Raw genomic sequence first — 13,020 nt, 5'->3', positions numbered from 1 at the left:
CACTCCCCTTCATGCAATTGTAATCTTGTGCAGTGCTGAACACCCTAAACAAGGTAGAGTAGCCACCATTTTAAGTCTGGGCGTCTCCTCCTTCCATGCCTTCTCTTCAGTACGTTTCTTACAAAAACGACTGAAGACAGCCCTGCATTTTCCACTTGCCAGCAAACCTCAAGCAGACAGATGCTGTGTGTGCTGGTGAACAGAAGCAGCTTTCTTCCAGTCTTGCTGGCGGGAGTCCTGGTGCTCCTAGAAATCTGAAGTGTTGGGCCAAAGAATAGCACCAGAGATCTCTCTGTGTATGAGATGTTTGTGTTCTTTTCTCAGAAAGAAGGTTCTAGTTGTAGCAACAGCAAGGTGGAGGACCTTGCTTGTGGGAGAGGGTTTGGAGGGTGAGTCCCAGTGGTACACAGTCCAAATTTTGGGTGGCCATTCACAGCTTCTAGTTTAGTAAACTTCTTTCAAAAGCATTACAGACAGACCTCCTGGCCTCTTCTCACCTCTGAAGGCAGCTTATAACTTTCTGCCCTTATTCCTCTCAGGGTTCAGTTGCAGTTCTTGAAACTGGCACATTTGCCTAGACAAAGAGGAGAGACTATTGAGGGCAGGACGTTTGTGGTGTTTTCCTGGAGAAGCCCATAATCTCATGTATACATGAGGAGGAATAGCTTAGTAATAAAGAGTTTGACTGCAAATCAAGATGTAAAAGGGTTGTTGAAACATTGCAAATGAGTTGTTGGCACTAAGTTCTCTTTTTCAATTTAGCAGATTTCCCCCAGAAAGGATAATTCCAGATTAAATATGAGCATCCATTCTGGGGTGGTTGTTTTTTTTTTTAAAAAAGTAATCTTTATTTATTTTTTAAAAATACAGAGATTCAAAATAATTGTGGAATAAAGTTTACAAATTTTTAATGGCAGCTAAAAATAATAATGAAGAATTATGCAATAAACAATTAAAAGGTCAGGGTGCCGGGGAAGGATACCAATCAGAAGCTTATTTATACATTTCTTAACAGTAAACAAAAAACAGAGTCTGTTTTGTGCTTATACATTGGTGCATGTAGAGAGGGCAGATTGTCATCTGTATTTTCTTACAGCAACCATAGACTTCCAAATGTTGGATATGGGTTCAAATTGTCTGAGTCATCCTTTTGCTATTTCTAATTTACAAGTAGATTTTTTCCCCAATAGGACTATCTCCCACACTTTATTGTACCGTGTGAAGAGGTTGCTGTTGTTGTTTAGTCATTTTAGTTGTGTCTGACTCTTCGTGACCCCATGGACCAGAGCACGCCAGGCACTCCCATTTAAATCTTTCTGGTGTCTGACAATAATAGCCCTGGTGGCCAATAATAAATGGGACGCCACCTTTCTGCAGTTTCAAATAAGTTTAAGAGTGTCATCTGGTGGGAAACAGCAATCATATGGTTAATGATTTTACCTCTTTCTTGAAAAATTGAGTTCCAGGAGGGTTGTATGTCGGAACAGGACCATCACGTATGTATATGTTTCTTGTCAACATCTTGGCAAGGACGTAGGAGCTATATATGCCAGCCTGCAAGGGGTTAAATACCACCTACGGGTTAATTCCAGAGTTAATTCTCTTTTTCTCATGGAGATGGATTTGTATGGTGGCTGTCATCACAGACTATTCCAATCATCTTCATTGATGGAACAATATAGGTCTTTCTACCACATCAGCTTAGCACCATTTAAATGGCTAAATTCATCTTCTAGGAGAAATTCATCTTGTTTTGAAATTAGACCTCTAGATTTAGTATCCTGAGCTTCCATTTTGATGCCAGTGACATTGCATAGATGCTATGGGAAAATGTTCTGACTTCAGAACAAAGATTAATCAACAGGTTGTGGCTATAGAACTTCCCATGCGAATAAAAATCACTGAATAAAGTTGTCAGGAATAAATATTAGTCATCTGAACAATTCTACTGAAGTTAGTGGTTGTGTTTTGTTGGACAACCCCTTAGCTCTGCCCACCCGCCACCAATCATAGGGAAGTTCTGTTGCTACTGTTGGCTGTCTGGTAGCAACTGCAGATAATATTCTACACAGAGCTATTCCACGTCTTTAGATAATGAATTCCATTTGTAGTTAGGAGCCCAAGGCTGAAAAAGATGTGCAGGTTTCCCCTCCACACTTCCCTCCTGCCGTCCACATTTCTCTATAACAAATTCCTCATGTGTTGTCCTAATCACCTGACACTAGGCATCTGATATTGAGATTAGCTGAACTCTCACCAGGGAAAAATACATCTCCACATGTTATGTGTTTCACAAAGAAAACTTGCTTTACCGTGCACTGAAAATAGTTTATAAAATGGCACCTTCACATTGGATTTCCCAGATGTGATGTGCTGAATACAATGCTTTATGCAAGCCTTGGATAAAATGCTTCTGGTACTGTGCAACGTTATTGTATGTTATAAGCAAATTTGCCTGACTATAAATGCTACTCAGTGTTTTGTGAAAACTTTTCATTTCCCTTTCATTCAACATTTCATAGGTCTCTTCTTCAGTCTTTCAAAATAACAAATTTAATCTAGATTAGCTATGCAGAATGAATAAAACGTAGAGGAGACAATAGGTACCACATCTGCCCTATTCTTCATACACCATTTTATGGTGCATCTTGTAATTTCTGCATGGAAAAGTACAAAACGCAACAGAAGAAAAGCCATAATCTGAAAGCTATATTCTTCCTCCAAAGTTAGGCCTGTTCCCCAATGATAGAAGCCTTAGGGTGTGATACTATACTCACTTTCCTTTGACTAAGTCTCCCTGAACTGAATGGGGATTACTTCTGAGTAGTCACATATAGGATTTCACTGTTAGTTGATTGATCCCATCAGTTTAAATCAATCCATACTTTATTTATTTATTTTAAAATTAAATAGCAGGGAGTACTGATGAGGAGGCACTATGTGTCATCCTGGCCCTCACCATCAACACCAGGTTTTGGGAATGTTCTCTAAAAGCAGTAAGAACACAAAAAAACTACCATCACGAAAAGCTTCTTCTACCTGTTTTGCTTCAGTTCCAGGTATGGGATCCAATACAAACTACAAACTATGAAAGCTAAGTTGGAACTCCTAGCTTCTTTTGCTGCTCCTATGGCTATCTTTCATGTCCTTGTACTGCAAAGGAACCCTAAAATTTGAATAAATAATGTTGAAGACCCCTTTGTATACTAATTCTTGGATGAGGCCATCTGGACAAACAGCAGGCCCAGATGCTTTCCCCTTGTTCATCACTTTTATCCTGCCAATTATTAATGCAAATGACATCCTACTTACTCTAAAGCAAGCAGTGGGTCTTCTCTTGAGTGAATTGGCAATGGCTGGTACAAAACTAAGATCCCCCCCCCCCGGAATAATGGAATAGTTAGTTAGAAAATTATATTAGGAACACTTGCATACATGACACAATATTATTTATAAAATTTATTTGCTTGACACCTTTGTGACTGCAGAACTATTGCCATTCTTCATGGTCACCAATTGCTAATAGGTCACTCTGGTTAGTTTAGCCCTGTTTAGGGAAGTTTTTAATGACTGATGATTTAATGTATTTTTAATCAGCCAGATGGGTACGGTAGAAATAAATTATTATTATTATTATTATTATTATTATTATTATTATTATTAAAACTCCACTTTCTTTGAACAAGCCAGGATCAACCAAAGTTATGTTCCTTGCTTGTTAGCAAACCCACAGTTTAACCTAAGTTTGGATCTAATGGGGAACTCTAGTTAGCTTAAAAGTGGAAACTGATGTTTCCAGTCTCCTCACAGCTGTGTAGGAGCGGAGACTGCGTGGGAGAGCACGTGAGCCCAAGGTTCATTATTGTTCTTGCATACAATTGCAAAATGGGCCAATGCGTGTGATTCAGCAGAGAAAGTGGACCTGGGGCAGATCTGCATTCATGGTTTATAATGTTAAGAAAGGGTTAAGGAAATATTTTCCAAAAGTAAGTGACACATTACATTTAGCTTAGAACATTAATAATGTGTTTTTAAAATGTGACACTGAGGGTGCTGCAGAACGACCAGGAACCAGGCAGTAAGGGAAACTGCTGTTATGGAGGAACCAACATTAAAGTAATTAACTTTTTTAAGCAGTATTCCCCGTAACGTTTTAAAATGATATAGCTATTATCGTTCCAATAACGTTAAAAAGGTCAGTGTAGATTCAGTCCTGGTTCTACACATGCAGTAGAATGTTGTGTTGAGCTCTGATGTGGTGAAAACATGACTTTGCTATTCATACACACTGCAGGAGGGGGGTGGGGTCACATTTAGGAATGTTCCCAGATACAATCAACTCCTTTTTCCCTGATACACTAGCTTTTTAGGTGCAAGGAGGTGCTTAGTGGATTCAAAAGCAGCATCATAGACTTGTAGTCCAAAGTGGCATAGCCAACTGCACCACCTCGAGATTCTCCCAGCATATTCTGCTCAGAGACACAACCAAATGATGTCAGTTGCTGTCATAACTGAACATTTTTCTGTTTGTATCAGACCAAGCCCAGAGTTTCCCCAGGCCTGTTATTAGGTGCATTATCAGCCTTCTGTGTATCCATGGAATGAAATGTGATAATCCCAGATGTCTACTGTTTCCAGTAAAGCTGTAAATCACCCAAATTAGAGACAAAATGATGCAGCCAGGACTCCTCTCGGAATTCCCATTTTGTTGTTCAGTTTCCATTGACATGTCTCTATTACGCTGCTGGTTGCCAAAGCCTGAGTATGTCACTGATAAACAAAGGAACTTGCTAGACAGCAAAAGCAAAGGGTTCCTTTCCCAGAAAGAGGCGAGGCTCCTCATGATTGGGAAATAATGGGGACTGCATTCACATCCAACAAAAGGAAGTGCTAAACATCTGCTGCACTTCAGTCTCCTTGGATTCTGGTCAACTCATTAAGCAGCTTCCCAAGAAACAACAGAGGACCTTTTTTGGCATTTTTTTAGGATTAAGTGTTCAACTATCATAATGTTTCAATTTATTTTAAGAGTATCCTTACCCCATGTCATTATTTACACAGCCTAAGAGGTGTACCCTAAAGTGGAGCAAAACACTGAACTCTCACTGTGAAAATGATCAGGATGATATTATAGTCCCATTGAGATATAGCACAAAGGAACATCCACTTGGGAAAGGAGACGGTCTGAATTCCCAGTGGAAGCAAGTTCTAGGTCAAATCTGATTCTACATCCCAAGAAAGCTGGACCTGACAGGGCTGCTAAACACTGCAGCATGAATGTGGATCTTGGGACTAGAGTCCTCTGAGTCAGGGAGGAGAGGTAGATCCTAGTGGCTGTGTATGGAATTGCAGAGAAAGCAGAGCACAAAAACAGCCTGTTATCCTAAGGCAAGGCTGTGGGATAACCAGCCTCATATAACCAAGTCTAATTAACACATGTAGGGGTTAATACCATAGAGTAAGCTGTCATGCCCAGCTTATCTATGTCCACTTCCCCTCACTTTGTAAGGAACTAGGTAGTCAAGCCCCCAGTCTACCCGAGAAGCTCAACATATGAAGAAGTTTGACCTGGTTGATCCAGCTTAGTTGCATGACTCACCATACCAGTAATTTAGTCACTTTTGGCAGTCCTTCAGCTGAAAACGATAGGAACACTTGATTCATAGTTGCTTTTTGGTTCATAGTGATGGTGTTTTCTTCTACAGTCGTACCTTGGAAGTTGAATGAATCCGTTCTGGAAATCCGTTCGACTTCCAAAACGTTCGGAAACCAAAGCGTGGCTTCTGATTGGCTGCAGGAAGCTCCTGCAGCCAGTCAGAAGCTGCGGAAGCCCTGTCGGGCATCTGGCTTCCCAAAGAACGTTCAAAAACTGGAACACTCACTTCCGGGTTTCAATCATTCAGGAGCCGATTTGTTCAGGAGCCAAGGCGTTTGAGATCCAAGGTACGACTGTATTACTATTATTATTGTTACTGTTACTGTTGTTGCTATATTTTAATTTATTTCCCGATCTTCACCTTAAGATCCCCCCAGACAGATCACAACAATTTAAGATGCAACATTAGCAACAATTTTAAAAAAACTTGATATTACAAAGTATGTAGTCACACAAAAAATAGGGTTGGTCCTAAAAATATACATCTCAGGCACATTTATGGTCTTTTTAAGATCGTACTGCGGCCCATGAGGCCATCTGGAGTTTGATCATGTAAACAATCACACGGCAATGGCTGCCTATGTCAACTGGAAGGGAGCATAATGTGATCATTCAGCTCATGTCGCTTCTATACAACAAACTGCTCTTAGCAAGCCATGCTAGCTCTGGCTTGAGCTAGTGCAAACTGGCGCTGCTTCATTGATGTCAATGCAGCAAGCACTACCTCGCCATCTGGTCTCACATTTCTATATCTGGATCTTGTACATAGCCTTCTTAAAGCCCCCCTTTATGAGAAGCTCGGGGAGCACTGGCCTGGCCAGAATGAATGCCTGTTGTGTGCCAGACAGGATGCCAACATACCTTTACAGTTCAATTGCTTTTTCTGAGGTTGGTGTTAATCTTGGCATCCTAATGGTCTAGCGGAACAAGATTAATGATGAAATCCTGCAATGAAGTGACTTTTTAAATTTTATTAGAAGGCATGTTTATTGGTGGGGAGAAATGCCAAAGGGACAACACTGGAAACAAATCTCACATTTATCCACAAAACAGGTGTAGCATGGACAGCGGCAGAGCAAGACTCCCCAATTCAGCCCTAGAAATGCTCCTTTTAATAGAAACTGTGATTTAACTTTAGCCAAGGAAGACCTGTTTGGGGAATGGGAAATAGCTGAACTGGCTTTGTATGTACATGCAAGTAACACAAGGGTTTAAATAGGTTTGTTAAAAGGACTAGGAGGTCAAAAACTTTAGTGCTTGTGACAGGCCACACTACCAAGTTTTCGCCTGGGGCCACAAATTCACAGCCAGACAACTCCTTGGTTTCCCTCTCATTTGACTGGTGCAATTCACATGTAACCAGAGGCGCCGAGTTCCACACGACATTGCGGGGGGTGGGGCTTGTTGTGTGTGTGTGATGCCAGGGCCAAACATGTGTGAAGGCAAGGCTACCGCAAACGCAACCTACTATTTTTATGTTACAGAACAGCCCAAGCTGATAAGATCTGAAATTGTACATACTGTATATGTATAAAGTGGGAGCTGGTTCCTCAATGACCTCTTTGAAGAGTGAAATATTAGCAGTGAAATGCAAGTGCTGGGATAGGTGCTGCTCTGCATTCTCTTTCCCTTATAAGCTTTAGCACATGGAACATGTCAGCAGGCGTTGCCGAGGCTGTTCTCAGATTCCTAGCAGAAGGACAACAAAGGAACTTTTTTCAGCTGGTTCATTTACTTTATGATGAAGGGGGGCAAGTGAGTTCTATTATAAAAGCAGATGTTATGGAAATCTGGCCCTTAAGCAAAACTGGATTTGGTGCAGAAACAGGATTATTTACTGTAAATCTTTTAACCTCCCCTTACGAGTAAAACAGTGTACACTTAAGGATTGTGTTTTTTTAAAAAATAACAAAAAACGAAGTGCTGGTTTTGAATAAGATTAGTGGAAAATAATAGAAGATAAATAATGACATTTCAGATTTATGCAGTAGATATATTGAGCCAAACTTTGCTCTATTTCTTGTGTGTCTGTTCAACAGAAATGTACTCAGTGTGAAACTGACTAATCTGTCATAATCATTGTTGGGACTGTTTCTCTCTCTCTCTCCCAACTACACACACACAAATATCACTTGGAGTTGTTATTCTTAATTATGGCAGTGTACACTTGATGGCTAATAGTTTAATATAAAAACTGACTCCTGTGAAAAGCATTGGGCTATACGATAGTTCTATCTGTTTTTACTTATTTTCCCTTTCACACATGTAAGTAATCTTTTGATATTGCAGAGATCAAGCGATAAACATGTACATGAAAACAAAGCTCAGTTCCAATTCAGACATTACTTTTTTTCTTTTTGGAAATTCAGTAATTACTCTTGAGTTTATATCCATTAAGAAATGCCATTTGTGAATACATGGGCCATTCCTCACCAGTCCTGTTTACATGTCCTGTACTTGAGACACACGGTTTTTGAAAAGGGTGGCTATTCATACACCATCAAAAAGAGGATAAAAAAATGGAAACAGATTTGCTTAGAATTACCCCATGTGGCTTTGTTAAAACCTCTGCATGCCACAACTATTATCAACTCTCTCATAGGAATAACTAGGATTTTTCTGTGTGTGAGAGCCTACTCAACACAATAAAGGAAAGACTATAGCCATCTTCAGGCATCCAAAATAACACAGGTGGGCTTAAAGCGAAGATGGAGTAGAGATAGACCCCACCCCAACATCCCAACATCTGTTTGGTTCCTCTCCAAACCTTTGCAGATTAAGTGTGAAGTGCTCTTAAAGGCGAATTCCACTTCTTTCCATTGACCCATAGCTAGTTTTTCTCTTGCAATCAGGGAACCCAGTGAAATAAGCTGGATGTGGTATGACTTCCCTGCAGTCTTCAGACATCCACATTGTATATATTAAAGTTGGGATCAGAGGGGTGGGGCCTTCAGACACAGGAATGTTGGAGGGGGCAGGGCCCATACACACCCTTCTGCATTCCTGAAGAGGGCTTTTGTTCCATGTGCTTATAATATTTGTTCAGCTAATTTGACTAATTGTTACTGGCTCATCAAAAGAGTGTACCCCATGCCATCTCTTTTTGGTCTATAGCTTTGTCTATTGCATCACCAAATACCAGCTTGTAAGTATTGATCCATATTTTAGATTTGTTTCTATTTTTAATTATGACATTTTATAAGTTTAACCATCCTAATAGTTGTATTTAATTTCAGTTTTTGGAGAGAAAGCAACTGTCCCCTTTCTCTATTTTTTTTGGGGGGGGGGTGTTGGATCTCATGTTTACATGTATGTGGTCCAGAATTAAGTAGATATCTGTTTCCACAGCTCTGCTTCTGGGGATTTAACAGCAGCTGGCTACACAGAAGGTTTTCCTGCCATGGAGGTAAGTTGCAGAAAAGCTTCACTTGCTAAATTGTTGGACCAGATTATTCAATGCACAAGAGCAGACCAGGAAAACAAAGAGTGGCCTTAGTAAAAGCTGGCACATTCAGCAGGAAAATCATCTGAAATGGCTCTGTGAAAAATGATAACTCATTATGTTTTCAAGCAGGGCAGTGACTAATCATCATTTTTCTGTCCAGTGTTACCATGTTAGAGGGCCACATAGGGAGAAAGAAGCAGAAAAAGGCAGCTGACACATGGGTCATCTCTCCCCGCTAATAGAAAGAAGGCTTCCAAATTCCTCTTTTAAATTATCCTTGGCGATTCACTGCTGTGGTGGTAATGGCAGAAATATCCTCCTTACATCATGTGATATCATCTTTTCCCAGCAGACAAACCTTCGCTTTTTGAGCTTATTTTGAAAACCTTCATTGCTTGCAAGGTACTTCTAATCTTATAAAAGGGGGGGGGGCACTTGGCTAATCATTGTTAAGTATATTTTGCAGTTTTTCAGTGCTGTACCTCAGGACTTTTTTCCAGTCAGAACTTGCCAGAACTCAGTTCTGGCACCTCTTAGGTGGGCACCATTGGCATTATAAGAGAACAAAGGAGGCGTTCATGGTGAGTTTCAGCACGTATTTTTCTAGAAAAATAGCTCTGCTATTACTGGGATAGAAATCCAGGTACACTGCATGTTTGGCCCAGAAGACCCTGATTGGATGAGATAGAACAGCACAGAGACCTACCACCATTTCCTCAGCTTCAGAACTCACATTTAGATGGTGGCATAGGAAGGGGGGTGCAGTGGTTGCGGTTCACCCCGGTGTCATCACTGAGGGGGATGACTGCAGGGTGGCTCGGGCAATGGCAGGCTCCGAGCTGCCTGAAACGGCAGCATAGGGCTTGCAGACTCCATGGAGGTTCCGTGCAGTGTGCTCTGCCCTGGCTTGCCCCGCCCTGTGGGTGGCTTGCCCTGCCCCCGAGTGCAGGGCATTTGTGCCACCCCAGGCGCCTGAGCAGCTAGCTACACTGCTGCATTTAGCTGCTGAAACATTCTTTGAAGTCTGCTTGATTTTTACTAGCAGGGTGCAGTTTGAGGGACTGGATGAAATGAAGTAAAAGCAAAGTCTGTAACCTCTTACAGTGGAAAGGTCCTCTATTCAAAAGGCTGTCTGCTTCAATTCTTCTTAAAAGATCAAGAACCACAAAGAAAGCGGGAGCAAGGGTCTTGAAATTGCCCCTCAGCACCCAGCACCTGGCGAGGAGACTGAGTAGACATAGAGGTCACTTGGTCAGCCTTCTGCACTTATGGTGACAGGTGTTGTATTTCTATTTAGGGTTTTTTGTTTTTTTGTTTTGTACTAATTATTTCTAAATGTGCACCTGCTACATATAAATTAGCCCAGACAAAGTCTATGCAAATCTGTGTCCTTTTTTGGAGGTTACACATTTCCCCTTTTTTGGCAATTTGTAGCCCGTGTTCAGGAAAGCTTACACAGAGCTAAGGATGTGGATACAAAGATGAACAGCTAATACAGTGGTACCTCTGGTTACGTACTTAATTCGTTCCGGAGGTCCGTTCTTAACCTGAAACTGTTCTTAACCTGAAGCACCACTTTAGCTAATGGGGCCTCCTGCTGCTGCCATGCTGCCAGAGCATGATTTCTGTTCTCATCCTGAAGCAAACTTCTTAACCCGAGGTACTATTTCTGGGTTAGCAGAGTCTATAACCTGAAGCGTCTGTAACCCGAGGTACCACTGTAGCTTAGTGGTAGGACATCTGTCTTGCATGCAGAAGGTCCCTGGTTCAATCTCCAGCATCTTCTGACTGAAATTCTGGACAGCCACTCATTGTAGACAATATTGAGCTTGATGGTTTGCCTCGGTATGAGGTAGATTCTGAGGTTCAAATGACAGTGTGTGTGTGTTGAGAGAGAGAGATTATGTGAGTGTTTGGCACTGCCCACTTTGCATTGAGACTACATTTGGATGGCAGCCCTTGTCAGAAATGCACCCTCCACCCCACTTTAAGCAGTCCTCCTGGCCTCAATAACCTTCTCCTTTCAAAATTGCCAAACTTACAAAATGTACATATAAATCATAGAAGTTTGTGGAATTCATTACTCCAGTTGAAAAATATTAAGTGTTCCCTGAACGAGATTTTCAAAACTCATTATTAAGCTTTTGTGCTGGATACATGGTATGTGGGTTTTTTTGTTTTTTTTTGTAAGATGACTAGATTTCCTCCAGCGCTGTTCAGTTTTGCCAACATCCTTCCCTCAGAAGAAATGAAGTCAAGGCTAACAAAGATATGTGATTTATAAGGACTTCAGGGAGGCCAGGAATGTTTCCAATTTTTAGTTACTTTTATGCTGTCAATGATGAGAAGACTATGGAGATCTTTAAAGCTTATTGGACTCACGTAGTTTTTGGTCTGCTCACAAATAATCCTTGCCAAAAAGAATCTTTTTTTCTAATTGCTTTTCTCTTCTGCTGACATATGGATTTAAAATATATATATATATATAAAATAATTGGAAGGCATAATTAGGAAGGATTAGGTCAGAATGATACTGTCCTGACAGTGAAAACTCTGGTGAAATGGTGCCCACATGTAAATGTTCCCAGACAATTGATAATCATGCCAATAAGCTGTTTGGCACGGAGGAGGGAGGGAACAGCTAATCACAGGGGGCACTTTCCATGAACCCTTTCAGAAGCTTTACTCCCCTTGGACTATTTCACAGGGGAAAAAACCTTCATCCATTTGGAGTGAGGGAATTGCAATATTGTGTGCCAAGATTCCAGTTTGTGGCTCATTGCAAAAATTCTTTCAGAGCCCACACTGGCAACTTTGGTTTGCACCAGCCTTCCCCCCACCCTGATGCTGTTCAGATGCTTTGGACTACAATTCCCATCAGCCTTGATCAGCATTACCATGGTCAGAGATCTGTAATCCAAAACATCAGAAGGGCACAAGGATGGGGAATCCTGGCTTGTACAACCTAATCTCAAGGGGAAAAGAGAGTGCACACACCATAGGCTCATTCTCATATCACCAAGCCATAGTTTGACATTCTGTCCAAATAGAATCTATATCTGCACACACTCTCTCACACACACTCAGTTTCAGGTCAACAAGTGTGGAGTACTTAAGTCATGAATATACATGCATGAACCAGCTTTAAATTTGGTTCAGTTCAGAAAGCGGTTGTAATGAATGGTTAGCATCTGTCATCAGACCAAGTCCCTTCTCAATGAGGGACTGAAATAAAGGCAGCACAGCCACTGCCTACTTACTTGGGTGAAACCTGCTTGTTAGATGAATAACACTCCCAAGCCACATATCTGCCTAGCCGTCAAATAAATATATAACGAACTGATTCCCCCCCCCCGTCCTTGTGTGAATTTTTCTGTACAAGCCAAGAGAGATATGATGGAAAATCCAAGGGGTCTGAATCAGTACCGCCACCTTGCCAGTAAATGGCATGCCATTTATTTGGGTTGGCAGACTCGTTAAGGAGGATACCATCTGGGAGCGATTTATTTTCCCGAAGCAAAAGTGACTGGAGGAAAACATAAGATATGAAAAAAGCCAGATAATCCTGTTGAAAGAGAAGGGAGGAAGAAAAATATTTTGTAAAAATAACTTTCCTTGGAAGAATCCAAAATGAGGTTTCCAGCGCAGTGTGGATTTATGCAGACCTGCCCTTGAAATGTTAGAAAATTACAGACCATTCATTAAGTAAGACGGGAAGGATTCACAAACTTGAATGAGGACACCAGGCAGGCACTTAAAAGTTGGCTTTCCCTCCTCACTGGATTTTAATAAATGATCAATGAAGAAAAAGGGAGGGGGGATTTTTCAGTTCCACAGCTCACACAGCCCAGTAATGTGTTGGCTTGCCTCTTAATATTTCCAAGGGACTGCTAGGAATGCAACTGAAAACGGAGGTCAG

The 13,020-nt window shown here is 41.2% G+C and overlaps 1 long non-coding RNA gene across 1 annotated transcript in view; it reads left to right on the top strand.

Annotated features, from left to right (window-relative positions):
* The window catches only part of LOC310760013, a 47,687-nt gene that overhangs the window by 19,379 nt on the left and 15,288 nt on the right, over positions 1–13,020 (top strand). The window contains exon 2 of the long non-coding RNA XR_014546683.1: positions 9,005–9,062. This is a non-coding gene — a long non-coding RNA (uncharacterized lncRNA). The remainder of the gene's footprint in view (positions 1–9,004; positions 9,063–13,020) is intronic.

Source organism: Podarcis filfolensis (genome assembly GCF_964270895.1).
Source record: "Podarcis filfolensis genome assembly, chromosome: 3".
In the NCBI taxonomy this organism is placed as follows: Eukaryota; Metazoa; Chordata; class Lepidosauria; order Squamata; family Lacertidae; genus Podarcis; species Podarcis filfolensis.
Note: the sequence above shows the minus strand (reverse complement) of the source record. Positions and strands in the feature narration are given on the sequence as shown.